Here is a 14,477-nt window from a genome sequence, read left to right as displayed (position 1 = left end):
CAGAAATTCATGACACCACCTCGGTGCCCTAGGTAGAATTTGATAAAGAATGCTTGGGAAAACTTGAACTTTTAAGGCTGACCTAAACATGGAGAATTATGTCAGCTTCCTGCTTAGAGAATTCTAAAGGCAGGAGGCTGATTGGCAGATAAGACAGTATTTGGTATAGCAAGATATATAGCATTCCCAGTAGTGAAATTGATGCCAGGAAGGGAAGCAAAGCCCCTTCACCCCAGGAAGATCATCTTTTGGGGCGAGGAATCCTATCTTTTAAAATCATAGAAGACCCCTGGATAAGTTACAAGAAATAAGCCAAAGAACACATAACTCACATTATTAGGGTGCTATAGATGAAGGTACTAGGCAGGGGAAGGAAGAGAAGCTTATAGAAAAATCGATAAAGTGTCCATAAAGATCCAGTGTTCCAGAGAGTATGAACCAGTAGGAGAGAACCACAAATAGCACCATTAAAGAGATTTTACCTAGACTTCACTCTGCTTTTAGAGGAGCCAAGAGCAAACAGGGAAGAGGAGGAGGAGTAGAAGAGGAAGGAGGAGAACGCAGGCCCTGACCCTTGTCCAGCTTCAAGATTTGAAGCCAAAAATCATGCCAGATCTGAGAAGGAAGGAGAAGCTTTAAATTAGGTCTAAGGTTGATATTTTCAGTTGGCTCAAATGGATGAGAGAGAGAGAGAGGGAAAAAAATAGAAAGGTCAAAAGTCTGATGGGCTTTCTGCTTGATAAGTAATTTTTATTGTTTATGTATAAAAGTTGTTATAGTTCTGTATCTTACCTTGATTTTAATATAAGCCTAATTTTTTCAGGATTTTCAGATCCTCTAGTTTTCATCAGAGTCTTGTCCAAATCTCTGGACTAATGCTAGGGTAGGGTGGATGCAGTGAAAGAAGGATTTGGTCTTCTGGCTTGCTGGCATCACCTGATATGTCCATCTTTCTACAGCTGATGGTCCAAGTGATTGCTACATCATCCCTTGCTTCCACTTGCAAGGCCCCTTTGTTCTGGCTCTGTCAGCTCATTTGAGCTCTTCTCAGGCACGTAGAGAACCTTTCAGCTTCTCTGAGCCACCAGAAACATCCTTGCTTGCCCAGGCATACCATTAGCTGCATCTTGCCATTGCGTCATGGACCCCCTCAAACCAGTCTAGTGATGCTAGGGATTACTTACCTCCTTCCACTGCAAAGCTGAGGACATGGAGGTAGGGGATCAACCCCTAAGCTTTCCTGGCTTTCCCTCTTCTTTCCTAGCCCAAAGTCCATTTTCTGATCTTGGAGACATTAATTCACACATTTGTCCTAAATCTAAATTATTTCTGTCCTCAGGTGTCTGTAGTAGACTTGTTTTCCTGGAGCAGTGTACCAAAAATAACAAATAGAAATTGGTATGGGAAAGAGGTATAAGTACTGGTGATAAAGAGGGTCAGAAAGTAGAGGGAAATAGGAGGAGGAAAAGCATCTATTAGTATTACAAAGTATGTTCCTGGTGTTATTTGGCTGTGCTAAGATTTTGTGTGTATTCACCCAGGCAGTCTGACTCTGACATGTAGAACTGGAATAAGAAGAGCCTTCTCTAGGCCCATTGTTTGGACTTCTTTCTGGGGAAAAAAAATCTGCCTTCTAAATGCAATAATGTCTGCTTCATCCCTAGTGATAACAAGCACACTTGAAGAGAAACCTATTGTATACAAAAGAGGCTGGGACCTCTAGGGCTGATGAGCCAGCCTAAGCCCTCAGATGCCACCACAGGTATCATTGATCCCTTCATCAAACAAATAGGCTAGGAAGTTGTAACCTTGTCCTTTATTATAGAAGATGGTGTAACATGAATCAGAAACACCTAAACCCAGACAAATCTTCAGCATTTGAAAGTAAGGAAGAGAGATGAATCAAAAAGACTTGATGTTATTTTCATCTGAAGTACAGTCTCAAAGAGAGAATGAATGAATCACAATGAACCAGCTAACACTACTTGCTAATTTGAGCAGAGAATTTTGAGCAGTCCCTGACAGGTACTTGAGCTACTAGTTTGTTGCCTTTCTTAAAAAATAAGGACAAGGAATTTTCTGAAATGTACCCACAGAGTCCCCCTCAAAGCCAATGACAGTTAATTGAATAATTGATCTACTTAGCACCTCTGAAGAGGTAGTTACCTTTACACTGGACCCTAAAGGAATGTCAAAAACTTTGACCTTTCCTCTAGAAGAAGTGAATTCCAAATATACTTTCTTTTCCTCATACTTGAGCTCTACTGTGGATTTTATTTCATGGGAAGCAGACTGAATATTCTGGACAAGACTACCCTAGGGACCAAACCTGTTGAGGAGTGGGGAAGAGAGCAAGATAGGTCAGAAAGAGGTCGAGCTATTTGTCACAAGCATGATATATGAAATTTTGGCTAAAGCCCTTAAAATTGCTCTGAATTAGGCCAACATGGCCAGGCCTCTGTACCTCCACATGGATCATCAGCAAATCTGAGCGTCTCTGGAAAGGGGCTTGATCATGGTTGAGGTATCTCTCTTCATCCAGGAAATGCCTGAAAGGATGAGCAGACAGCTGAAGGGTCTCTACTAATAACACTTCCAGTAGGAGGGCAGCATCTCCTTCACTGAAGGGCACCTGGGTGTTGCATCTTTGTATCCACCAAATGTTCCTTCAGGAGAATATTTGATGAGAAAGTAAGAGTCAGTCCTGGAGCAAAACTATAAAAATGATAATTTGGTTTAGGTGTCCCTCCTTTTCCCACTCAGTGACCATCTCCTTCCTCTGAAAGTGACCATTTTCCCCTAAACATTTAGTGTTCTCATACTATCCAGCACACACTACCACTAAAAATTTTAGACTTTTGCCCTGTTTCTTGGGGCAGTGTTGTCCCTTAGGGATTAGAAACACCAGGCCAAGTCTTTGACCCAGTTTAATATAGTCCTCCCAAGTTACATTTGCAGTTTAACAGGAATGGCTGATTTCTTCGCAAAAAATTATGAATCCTATTAAAAATTCTAGAAAGATACGAAAAAGAACAAGATTCCCTGAGAACCTGGAATAGAGCTAAAGACATTTAGACTCACTCTGCAACTATGTGGAGTGGGGAGTGAGGAGGAGACCAATAGAATCTTAAAAGAGTTTCTACTATAAAAATAAAAAGAGAAAAGATAAAGTCCTGGGGCCTATGGAAAGGAAAGGAGAGAGTTCTTGGAAAACTCATTGTGGCCTGAGAAAGAACTCTCTAAGGTGGAGAAGAATGATCTATGATCCTGAAGGACAAAGGATGCCTTAGAGAACGTCTCCAAAGACTACCAGGTTATAGGAGTTTCTGGCTGTGGCTCCATCACTAATTTTCCTCAATATTTTCATTGCTAAGGGCTATTAAAAGTTGCCATTTTCATTGGGGCTTTATATAATTTTAAAATTAGTGAGAGTTAGGTTTTGCAGAATGATATCACCTGACAAAAATTGATGGGATCTGTTTAGACACAAGAGGAATGAGCCTTTATTTGACTTAATTTCATAGTTCATGCTATAGTTTGGAACCAGAATGTTCCTCCAAGGTCCATATGTTAAAGGCTTGGTCCAACTTGATGCTATTGGGAGGTGATGGAACCTGTAAGAGGTAAGTCCTAGCAGGAGATCTTTAAGTCATTGGAGATGTGTTCTCAAAGAGGATAGTGGCGCTCCAGCTTCTTCCTTTCTTTCACTGCCTAGCCACATGGTGAACAAATTTACTCTGTTATATGCTCCCACCATGGTTTGCTGCCACAGGCCCAAAGCAAGAGAGCCAAATGATCATGGACCCTAACCCTAACCCTAACCCTAAAACTATGAGCCAAAGTAAACCTTTTCTTTTTTTAAGTTGATTACTTCAAACATTTGTTACAGTAATGTAAAGCTTACTAATACAAAAGTAATATGCTTTTGTTAATTATAAATTTTATAGATGATTTCTATTTGGGGATTTGTTCTTTTAAATATCTTCCAAGCTTTTCCATTTTCCACATTACTTTTATAAACAGAAAGAACATTTAGTAGTTTTGCTTGTTCATAAAAGTGATGTAGTTAGGATCTAGACTTTGAGAAGCTTGTAGATTTTTGCTGACAGAGATACAAAGTGTTTATGCCCATCAGGAAAAAATAAATAAAAATTATGGTTTTGTTTCCCCATAGACCATTTCCCAGTTTTATATTCACCTGGAAATCTGTGTGCTTCAGTTTCCTCACTTATAAAATAGGGATAATAATAGTCCCTACCTCATAGAGTTGACATTTAAATTAAATAAGATAATCCATGTAAAATATTTAGAAGAAAGACTAATAGTAAACAATAAATGTTAACCATTATTTCCATAGACTAATTTAACAAAAAAAAAAAAAATAGGGCATATCTCTCAGACAGCTGGGCCCAGTTGCTCAAATAGTCATGATGGCTTGTCTCACTCTAGTCTTATATCTTCAGAGTTCCAACCAGATCCTTCACTAAAAAAAAAAAAAATTCTTCTGTCTTGGTTTCCGTTTCAAACATCAGTGTTAATAGAAAGTCGAGCTTGTACTTTTAGATGCAGATGCCAACAGTGGGCAGCAGATGGCAGCACACATTCTAGGCAGAGGTAAAGGCACAGAAATGGCTCCATATCCTGGAATCTGTGTCCTGCTATTATTTGAGACCCAAAGGCTTAGACTTTCAAATGCTTAATAATAACAAAATGGTATCCCTACTTTAAAAATTATTCTTTTTGAACTTAGCTCAAAGAGAGACAAGATATGGTAGTAAATAGGAAAGAAACAAGGGCCTGGAAAACAAATAAAAATAGCCTCTTTATATTAACCCAGTGCTTGTGAAAGTGTTTCCGCTCACTTCATCAGACAGTCTAGAGCTCTGATCTGGGCTCCAGCACTGTAGTAGTGTCACTTTGGGAAAATCACCTAATGTCTCCAAGTCTAAGTTTCCCCACTTGTGTTTAATGAGGCTGAAGCAGAGTTCTGCTTTGTTCCCCATAAATAGCCAGAGGTCAGACATCCACCATTTATTCACATTTCTACTTCTTGAAGTTTATGACAATTCTAAGAGAGAAGGAAGTCCTCTGTCATTCTGCCAGAAAGAGTTAGAGGTAGCAGAGGTTTAGACTGCAGAAGTCCATGTTACCAAGCAACACTGCCACCTTGCAAGTCCACCATCCTTCCTGGCATGAGGTGACCCACTCTTTTCTCTATACCATCTCTGGCCCCTCTATTCCATCTTCCAAGAGAAGTCATATCTTGTGATCCTAAAAGGACACACCATTCTCATATAAGAAATCTGTTTTCAAAAGCTCCCAGGTGATTTTTCTGCCTTTACTTCTGTTATGACACCTGAAAACTCCTTTTGCCAAAGAAAAAGAATCAAGCTGTGTTTTTCACCACTGGGACAAACTACCTGAGAAAATGGACTTAGAGGAGGAATGGTTTATTTTGGCTCATAGAGTATCCGTCCATAGTTAGCTTCATTGTTTCTGGGCCTATAGTAAGGCATTACATCATGGTAGAAGAGTGTGGCAGAGCAAAGCCACTCACCTTTTGGAAGCCAGGAAGCAGAAAGAACAAGAAGGAGGCTGATAACGACAACAACAAAAACCCTTTCAGGACACCCCCAGTGACCCACATCTTCTAACTAGGTCCTATCTCCTACAGTTTTCCATCTCCCATTGATGATATTCAGCTATGAATCACTCAATGGATTAATTAATTGATGAGGTTAGAACCCTTGTGATCCAATCCATTCCTGAAATCCCTACCTCTGAATATTACTGCAGTGGGGGCTCAGCCTTCAATACATGGGTCTTTGAAGGACATTCCAGATCCAAACCCCTACACATGTATGCACACAGACACACACCCACACAGACACACACCCACACACACACACCCCTTTACAAATTTAATTTGGGAGGGTAACACTTTTGTATGGCTTACATTGTATATGAATTATAGATCACAACACCTATTCACAGGATCATTGCAAGGTATAGAAAAAAAATGACAATTCCAAAAGTGCTTTGCACACTTCTTGTCCTGCAGAAGGTCTTTCATAAATGCCAGTTTACCTTCCTTCTGATCCACTTATTTTTATAATGGTATTATAACTGATATTAAATAATGCCTCCATGTGGAGTAAATGGTTAAAAGTTTTGGATCTTCCTGAAAATGAAATAATATTAGAGAGTCACTTCATGAATCAAGCTATTGAATATAGCCTTATCTTATTTTAAAAAGATAGACTTAAGAAAGTGTATAAGCTGTTCCCTCCTACAGGAAGCAAAGCACGTTTTGTCTTCCTGGAGACTTAAACCAGCTTAATGATTGTCCAGTCCAATCATTGTCTCACTTAGAGCCGGCAGCAACCCCAAAGTCACAGCTCTGTTTTCTCTAACAACTATTCTGGAGGCAGATCCACAGAGCAGATGTAGTTGTAACTTAACACACTAGGTTTTGTAGTAGATTTGCTCTCATTGGAGACCAACGTAGTGCTCAGAGATTAGAACATTAATATAGGAGGACTCCCAGGCCTCTGACTTTCTTTACGGTAGGGGACCTTCACTGCCAGTTAGGTACTCAAGAGGAGGCATTTCAAAATGCAAGTGTTTGATAACCCTGCCTCAGATTTCCTTTAACACAGTGTTATTTTTCACAAGGTTAAGCTTTGCCTAAACATTCCTCTGTCACAAGGCAACTAGCATCTGTTAGTGTCCTGCTCCTATGTGCACTGGTAATGGCTGTGCTATTTGTTATTTAGAGCATTTTGGGGAAGGGGAATGATCACATATTTATGAGTTTCTGAAGATGTCCAGAAACCAGTTTTCTATAGTTATACCCTAAACCCTTATGTTCACTTCTACAGTGTTACTTCTTCAACGAAGATTAAATAAATGCCTTCCACATAAAATAAATAAATAAGCAAGTGCAAGACAAGTGGGAGGTTAACAAAGCACCGAGGGCAACATGTTTTATTTAGCTATAGTCCTTTCTTGTATTCCATTTTATTCTGAAAATCTGCATGAACTGGGGAAGTAAAACCTCTCTGTCACTACAAACAATACAAACAAACAAGAAGATACCAATAAAAGAAGAAAGAAATGGCACACCCAAAGTCATAAAGAGAGAAGTGCTTCATACTTCCTACCAAACAGGAAACAACTAACTTAGAAATATAGACTGCAGACTTGAACATGGACCTTAGCAATGTGCTCAGTCATGTTGAGTTGGTCACTTTCTCTCTCTTCCTTCTCCTTTCCTCCTCTCTCAGTATAAGCATGAGAGGATGAGAAAGAATATAGCCAAATTTTTGGGTTAGAAAAAACTTTTCATTTTGAAGTAGTTATAAATTTAAAGCAATAGTAAATTATAGATTTACAGGAAGTGCAATAAAAAATATTCAGGAGCTGGAGGATGCTGAATGGTGGTAAAAATTCCAGCTTCCCATTTGGCCTCCTTTGACACCACAGGCCAAGAGAGGGAAAGGCACTTCATTACTTCTGGGTGAGGGTAGAACTCTAGCATTCACTTCCCTGACCCCTTTTAAGTGAGGGCTTCATTATTCATAAGTAGAGGTGACAGTCTTAAACTCCCTACTCAGGCATCTCTTCCTCTCCTCTGTTAAAATTAATTTTAAAAAATATAAAACTAGGCTATTTTTTTTGTCTTTGATGGTTCACTGCACTATCCTTTCCTAATCTTTTTTTTTAAGAAAGAGAGAGAATTTTTTAATATTTTTTTTTAGTTTTTGGTGGACACAACATCTTTATTTTTATTGGTGCTGAGGATCAAACCCAGCACCCCATGCATGCCAGGCGAGTGCGCTACCGTTTGAGCCACATCCCCAGCCCTCCTTTCCTAATCTTTTAGTTAGATAGAGCATGGTTTTATCATCTTGTTGGTGTTTCTGGGTGGCTGGCTTCTCCAGTACCCAGTCCAGTATATATGAGGCAAGAAACCCCAGGAAACATACCATCATCTCATCCCTTGAATCCCAATATTCCTAGTCAGTATCCCATCATCTCTATACATTTTCAGAGTCTTCTTTTATATTTAAGCACAGGAATTTTACCTGTACTTAATTGGAATAGTTGGTAGAAGTGTGTCTACTATATTTTGGTCTCTAAACAATACCTGACAGCAGAGTTTTGTGCAACTCAATGCAGGCACAGTGTTCATCAAAACTGAAAGTTGATATTTGAGCCCAGATCTTAAGACTTAAAATCTCAATAAGTCCCTTTCATCTTTTCATATTGTGAGAGTTGGTGCTGGTAAATATTCTAAATATATTGTTTTAAGATAAAGAATGAACACCCAGTCTAGAGGCTAAGAATTGTATGAGCACAGGCTTGAAATGCTTGGCAGACCAGATGAGGGATGATGGTATATCAGTGTTCTAGTAAGTTGATTTTGCTAGGAAAGTGCCGTGTTCTCCAGAAGCAATGGTTTTGTTACTCTTGTTTTCCATAGTCATTGAGATAACTCCTTATATTCAATACCAGGTTTGAGTCATCTTGAATCTTAAAGGAAATGCGGGGAATCCAGGTTAAAGTAAACTTGCGCCTTCCATTTGAGTTGCTTGTGATTTCTCTAACCATGAGACTATGACATCATCATCATTGTCATAGTATTAGTAGTGGTTAAAGGCAAAAGGAAAGTTGGTGGGGTGTGGGAATGATGAGATGCTGAAGGATTTATAAGATTTGGCTAGGTAGAAACAGAGGAAAATGGGAGGCATTGGCATAAAGAGTAATTCCCAGATGGTAGAAAGGATTTGTACAAGAGAAGTAAAGATGGAAGGAAAGCTGAGGCCAAAATGCACAAGCCTTGAAAACCAAGCAGACTGAGGAGCTTTGCTTTGTAGTAGCCATGATATCATAGTTTATCAATTCTATTTGGCTTTAGTATTATGATTTATCATTACTTACACTTTTTTTTTTCTTTTTCCCCACCAGTACTGGGGATTGTACTCAGGGGCACTCTACCACTAAGCTACATCCCCAGCCTTTTTTATTGTTTATTTTGAGACAGGGTTTCATCAAGTTGCTCAGGCTGGCCTCAAACTTGCAATTCTCCTACTTTAGCCTCCCAAGTTGTTGGAATTATAGGCCTGTGCCACATCACCTGGCTCTTACTCTTGCTTTCTTACAGATCTGATCTCTGAATAATAATTAAAAGGGGCTTGAAGACATTCAGTCTCCTCCAAAATGTGTTTAGCATGTGTAGTAATCGGCTTTCTTTCACTGTTATGAAACACCAAAGACAAACAACTTAATGTAAGAAAGGTTTATTTTGTTTCATGGTTTCAGTCCACAGTCACTTGGCCCCAACTGTGGGCTCATGGTAAGGAATAATATCAAAAGCAGGAAGTATATGATAGAGCAAAACCGCTTTACCTCATGGCAGTCAGGAAGGAGGTGCGAGGAGGAAGCGGGGTGTGGGGGGGGAGAAACAGACACTGGGGACAACCTTCAAGGATATGGGCTCAATGATCTACTTCCTCCAAGTAGGCTCCATCTCCCAAGCACCACCAACTGGGAACCATGCCTTCAACATATGAATCTTTCCAGATCCAAATTATTATAGCATGGTATGTGCATGATAGACAAAAAAACCTTTGCTTTATCAATAGTCAAGAAGGAAAATGCCTCCTCCAGTCACAGTCAGAACTATCTCTCTCCTGAGACAGTCTATACTTTCAGTCCAGATCTGAGGAAAATGGGAGGCATTGGCATAAAAGGCAGATTTCCCCAAACAGCCATTGATTGCCTGCATTTAATTGAGTGTTAGCAGTTAAACCCAATGATTTGGGGTCAAATGTGAAACTGATGGCTTTGTCCTTGTAGCTTACCTCTACCCAGTAATTTAAACTGCTAACTTGGTTCTTTTCCTCCCTGATCTTTGGAGAAATGATATTTCAGCTTAAAAGAATTATACTGATACTATGAAACTGAACAGATAGTTTCATCTAACTTCATACAGGTAAACTCTCTGGTATTCTAAAATAAAATAATGTAATAAGGTGTGATTTCACTTACCCAGCATCTTGAGAAGTGTTGGGGGAAGGTACTATGAGCTAGGAACTAGTTCATGGCCTTGAGCTTCTCCTGAGCAAAACAGAAGTTCATAGAACCAAATGAACTATATTAGATGTATAGGAGAGATTTTAGGGCACACACACTCCTTTTAGGGAATTCCTGCCCATAGGAACTTGTCCTGCAGCCCTTAATGGACTAGGGCAGGATAGAAAATACAACTCACAGGTATCCCTTGACAGAATTGCCATTAACTTGGGTGGAATTGGGAAATAGAGACCTGTTGACGCTAAGTTTTGAACAATCAAGATAGAAGACAATACAGTAGAGTGAAGCTGCCATTTGGAGCCATGAATAATATCACTATAGCTTGGATCTTAAATTTCCCTCAAAGGCCCATGTGTTGGAGGCCCATGTGTTGGAGGCCCATGTGTTGGAGGCTTAGCCTATGGCACTTTGGAGACGTTGTGGAGCCTTTAGGAAGTGGAGCCTAGTAGATGGAAGTTAAGTCACTGGGGGCATGACCTTGAAGAAGATGTTGGAATTCTGATCCCCGTTCTTCCTTTCTCTCTTGCTTTCTAACTGCCATGAGGTGAGCAGCTTCCTCTACCACATGCTCCCATCACAACCTGCCTTGCTTCAGGTCCCAAAGCAATGGCACCAACCATGTACTGAAACCTTTGAAACTATGAGCCAAAATTAAGTTTCCCTTTACTAAGTTGATTATTTCAGGTATCTTGTCACAGTGATGGAAAGCTGACTAATACAAATATGAAAACAGAAAACTAGATTATCACAAATTTGATACATTACAAAAACACTAATCTCTAATGATTTTGGGAATCTCACCAAGTTGAAATTAAAATGATGGGGTTATATTCTCTACTGAAGGCTGTAAGTGAAATTTCATTTTCTTGTCTCTTCCAGCTTCTGGAGGCTGCCTTGGCCTGTGGTCTCTTCTTGCCTCTTAAAGACCAGTAATGTGACATCATTTTTAATATTCTTCCATAGGCACATCTCCCTCTGACCACAGCCAGGAAAGGTTCTCCATTTTTTAAGGACTACATTGGAGCCACCTAGATAATCTGAACCTCATTTTCAAGTGCTTAAGCTTAATCACATTAACAAAGTCCCTTTTCCATGGAAGGTAGCACAGTTACAGGAGCCGAGGATTAGGATGGATAGCCATTATTCTGCCTACAACACTCCAGTAATTCAAGTGTGCCAATAGACTTAAAAACACTGAACTAAATGATATTCCAAAGGTTTATTGTATTACAAAGATTCTATAATTCTGTGATTGCCACCAGTTCCAGTGTGGGTGCTGTGAGGAAATCAAGAGAAAGAAAACATTTAGTGCCTGCTAACAGCTGAAATGGAAATACTAAGGCTAAGATATAAGAAGCAGTTAAATAACTGCTGGGATTATTAACTTCCCTTACGATGGGATTACTAACTTCCTTTATTTTTTCCTATCAAAATCTCTAATGGAAAGTGAGGTTAAGTAATGATACATTGAATTTATGCTATGACAATTGGAGATGTATATGTAGATGCTATATGATAAGAATTGGCTTATTAGTCTTATCATTGTCCTTCCAGGATGGAACTGGAATGAGTTTCACTAGTCTCAAACACAGGGTGGAGGTGAGGCAAGCTGTAGGTAGAATTCTGCAGAGGGCAGAGGGTTAGAAGGTGAAGAAGAGAAGATAAAAACAAGGAAGAGAAGGAAACCAGGACCTTTGGATGTCCCCTTAGGACTGACTTTTTAGAATGAAAAAAAATAACTACTGGGGTCAGTAAAGAAGTGATTTGCACCATCCTCTGGGCTCTAGATGATTTTATAATCTTCCTGGAATGAAATCTAGAGCGAATAAGTAGTAGTGAATAGCATGCACAGAGGAGCAGAACAAGAGGATTGTGTAAGGCTATGCTAAGTGCCACTGTAAACACCCAGTAAGAGGGTCACTCTTTCCTGCCCAGAAATAGATTTTTTTTCTTGAACATTGAGAAAAAATATTTCCATTCTTCCAAGCTCATTCTGAAAGCCAGTCGTGTGCCCGGCTCAGTGTTCAACTCAGCTGTGTCCCTTCACAGCTAGAGTGGACTTAGTGAAGTAGCTCTCTGCCCCTATGTATTGGTGTCCTCTGTGGGATCTTCTGCCCTTGTCACACTAATGGAACTCTCACTCCTCCTCCTCCTGTGCATCTGTTGGGCTTGGAAATATTTCAGGTCACACAAGAAGCATTGCTGGCTTTCTCCCAAAACTCTGACCACCTGATTATATTTCCATGTGTTCAGAAACAGAATTGAAAGAAAAGCTTTAAATCCTTTGATGTGTCGAATATTCAAAAATTTGTAATCACCATTGCATAAATGCTTAAGATGCTAAGCTTTTTAAAAAAGTTTTGTGTGATTAGGTGGAAAATATTTTCTCTTAACTACTGGCCCTTATCCCTTCCCTGACTGGCTCACTGCCTTTTCTGCCCCATTTCCATTAGTTTATCTCACACACTTCACTGACACTATTCAACCTTTCTCAAACATCTTAACATTTTCATGATTCTATACCTTTAAATGTAAAATATAAGGACTCTTATAATAGGAATAGACTAGGAGGAAGGAGGTGGAGAGGGAAAATGGAAATACCAGGGAATAATAATGGCTAAATTTTATTGTTATATTGTGCTCATGTACAAATGTGTAACAACCAATCCCACCATTACATACGATTATAATGCATCAATAAAAATATGGAAAAAAATATAAGGACCCCAATGTTTTGAGAGGTTACGAGTGAGGAATTAGGTTGAACTTTGCCTTAATGGTGCCAAGATAAGTTTAAAGTCATCAGTGTCTTGAAGCTCCCTCTCTTCCAGCCTTATAACCCCTTGGTCTACCAACTGCCTGCCTATCAGTGACTTCCTGCACCTCAGCCTGCCTAGTATTTATTAAAACCTACTACTGCCACCTAGATACAGTTGGAGAAGAGGAGAGAGGACAAATGTACACTGTGATTGCCTAAGGTCTTAATCTGCCTTACCACCCTTGACAGAAAAAGTCAGGTAGGGGCCTCCATACGGAGGTGCCTAGAACATAATAAGTGGCTGACTTATTTTGTCTACTGGTTAATAACTAACTAGCTTGTCTCCTTTATTGCCCATTCAGATCTAGATATTTTCCTGGTCTGTGCAGCTATTTACCTTTCCCACAGTGAGAAAATATTTTTCTTTCACTACAAGTGTAATAGAAGAATAAAACATTGAGAAGACAAAAGACAGATACCAAGGGAAACCTATTCTACAAAAATATTTGCAGCATCCCTGGATTTGTAGCTAAAGGAAATTTAAGAGTTAGAATTCATCAATCACTTATTTATTCAACAATATTCAGCACTGCCTGTGTGTTGTAACAGTGTCCAGTGGTGGGTTATATGGTGAGCTGGGGATAATACCAAAGGAGGCCAAAATAGCCAGGCCACAAGTCTAAAAACCTGTATAAGTTGGCTTTACACAGGTTTTTATTTTTCTTTCTTACTCATTTTCCTTGAACAGAAATAGAACTATGGTCTGGGAGTCAGGAGCTATGACTATGGTCAGAACTATGGTCTGGGACCTTGAATTTGGATCCTGACATTAACTAATTAATCAGTGCTTGCCTAGCATGTTTGAGGCCCTGAGTTCAGTCCCCAGTACTAGAAAATAAATATTTTTTAAAGTGCAGTTTCTCTATGCATTAAAGTCCCATCTGTTAAAAGACAATATGTATTTCTGCCATCCCATGATTTAGAACTATTTGGGGGATACAATGTGCATTGAAATTCTACTGGACAATATAAGATGCTATATAATGGAGGATATTATCATATTATCCAAATGCTTCAAATTCTGTCACAACAATTTTAAGTGGCATAGCCTGGGACTTGAGAAACCCAAATAATCACTGTCATCTTGATCAAATGCAATGTTATTTATGCTCCATAGTCACAGGGAGGCAGCTCATGCTGTATTCCCAGATGACAAAAAGTAATTTCTGCAGAGCAAATGAGCTATCACCCCTGATCTTTGGAAGGAGGAGACAACACAAATTTATTTCCTGCATTAAAGTCATAGACAAAAATAAAGCTATTAATTGGGGACCTAAAGCCTGCTATTGCTGGGATTTCACAAACATGTGGGCCCGGTGGTGGAAGAATTCAGAGAGCAAGGTCAGGTCCTTCTCCAGGTTAGCAGAAAAGCTGAGGTCAGCAGTTAAAGCATGTTACTGAGTTGCTGACTATACTCTTTGGACCTGGTACCGAGTCCCTGCCTATGAGGAAAACTTCAGAGGAGAGTACATCCCTGGGGTCAAATACCCTACTCTAGACACCATGAAACAGTGGGATAGATGTACAACTCATAGCTATATTTTTAAAGGAGTTCTGCCTC

The sequence above is a fragment of the Ictidomys tridecemlineatus genome, chromosome 12 (genome assembly GCF_052094955.1).
Source record: "Ictidomys tridecemlineatus isolate mIctTri1 chromosome 12, mIctTri1.hap1, whole genome shotgun sequence".
Taxonomy (NCBI): Eukaryota; Metazoa; Chordata; class Mammalia; order Rodentia; family Sciuridae; genus Ictidomys; species Ictidomys tridecemlineatus.
The sequence above is the reverse complement of the archived record's forward strand: the minus strand, read 5'-3'. Positions refer to the sequence as shown.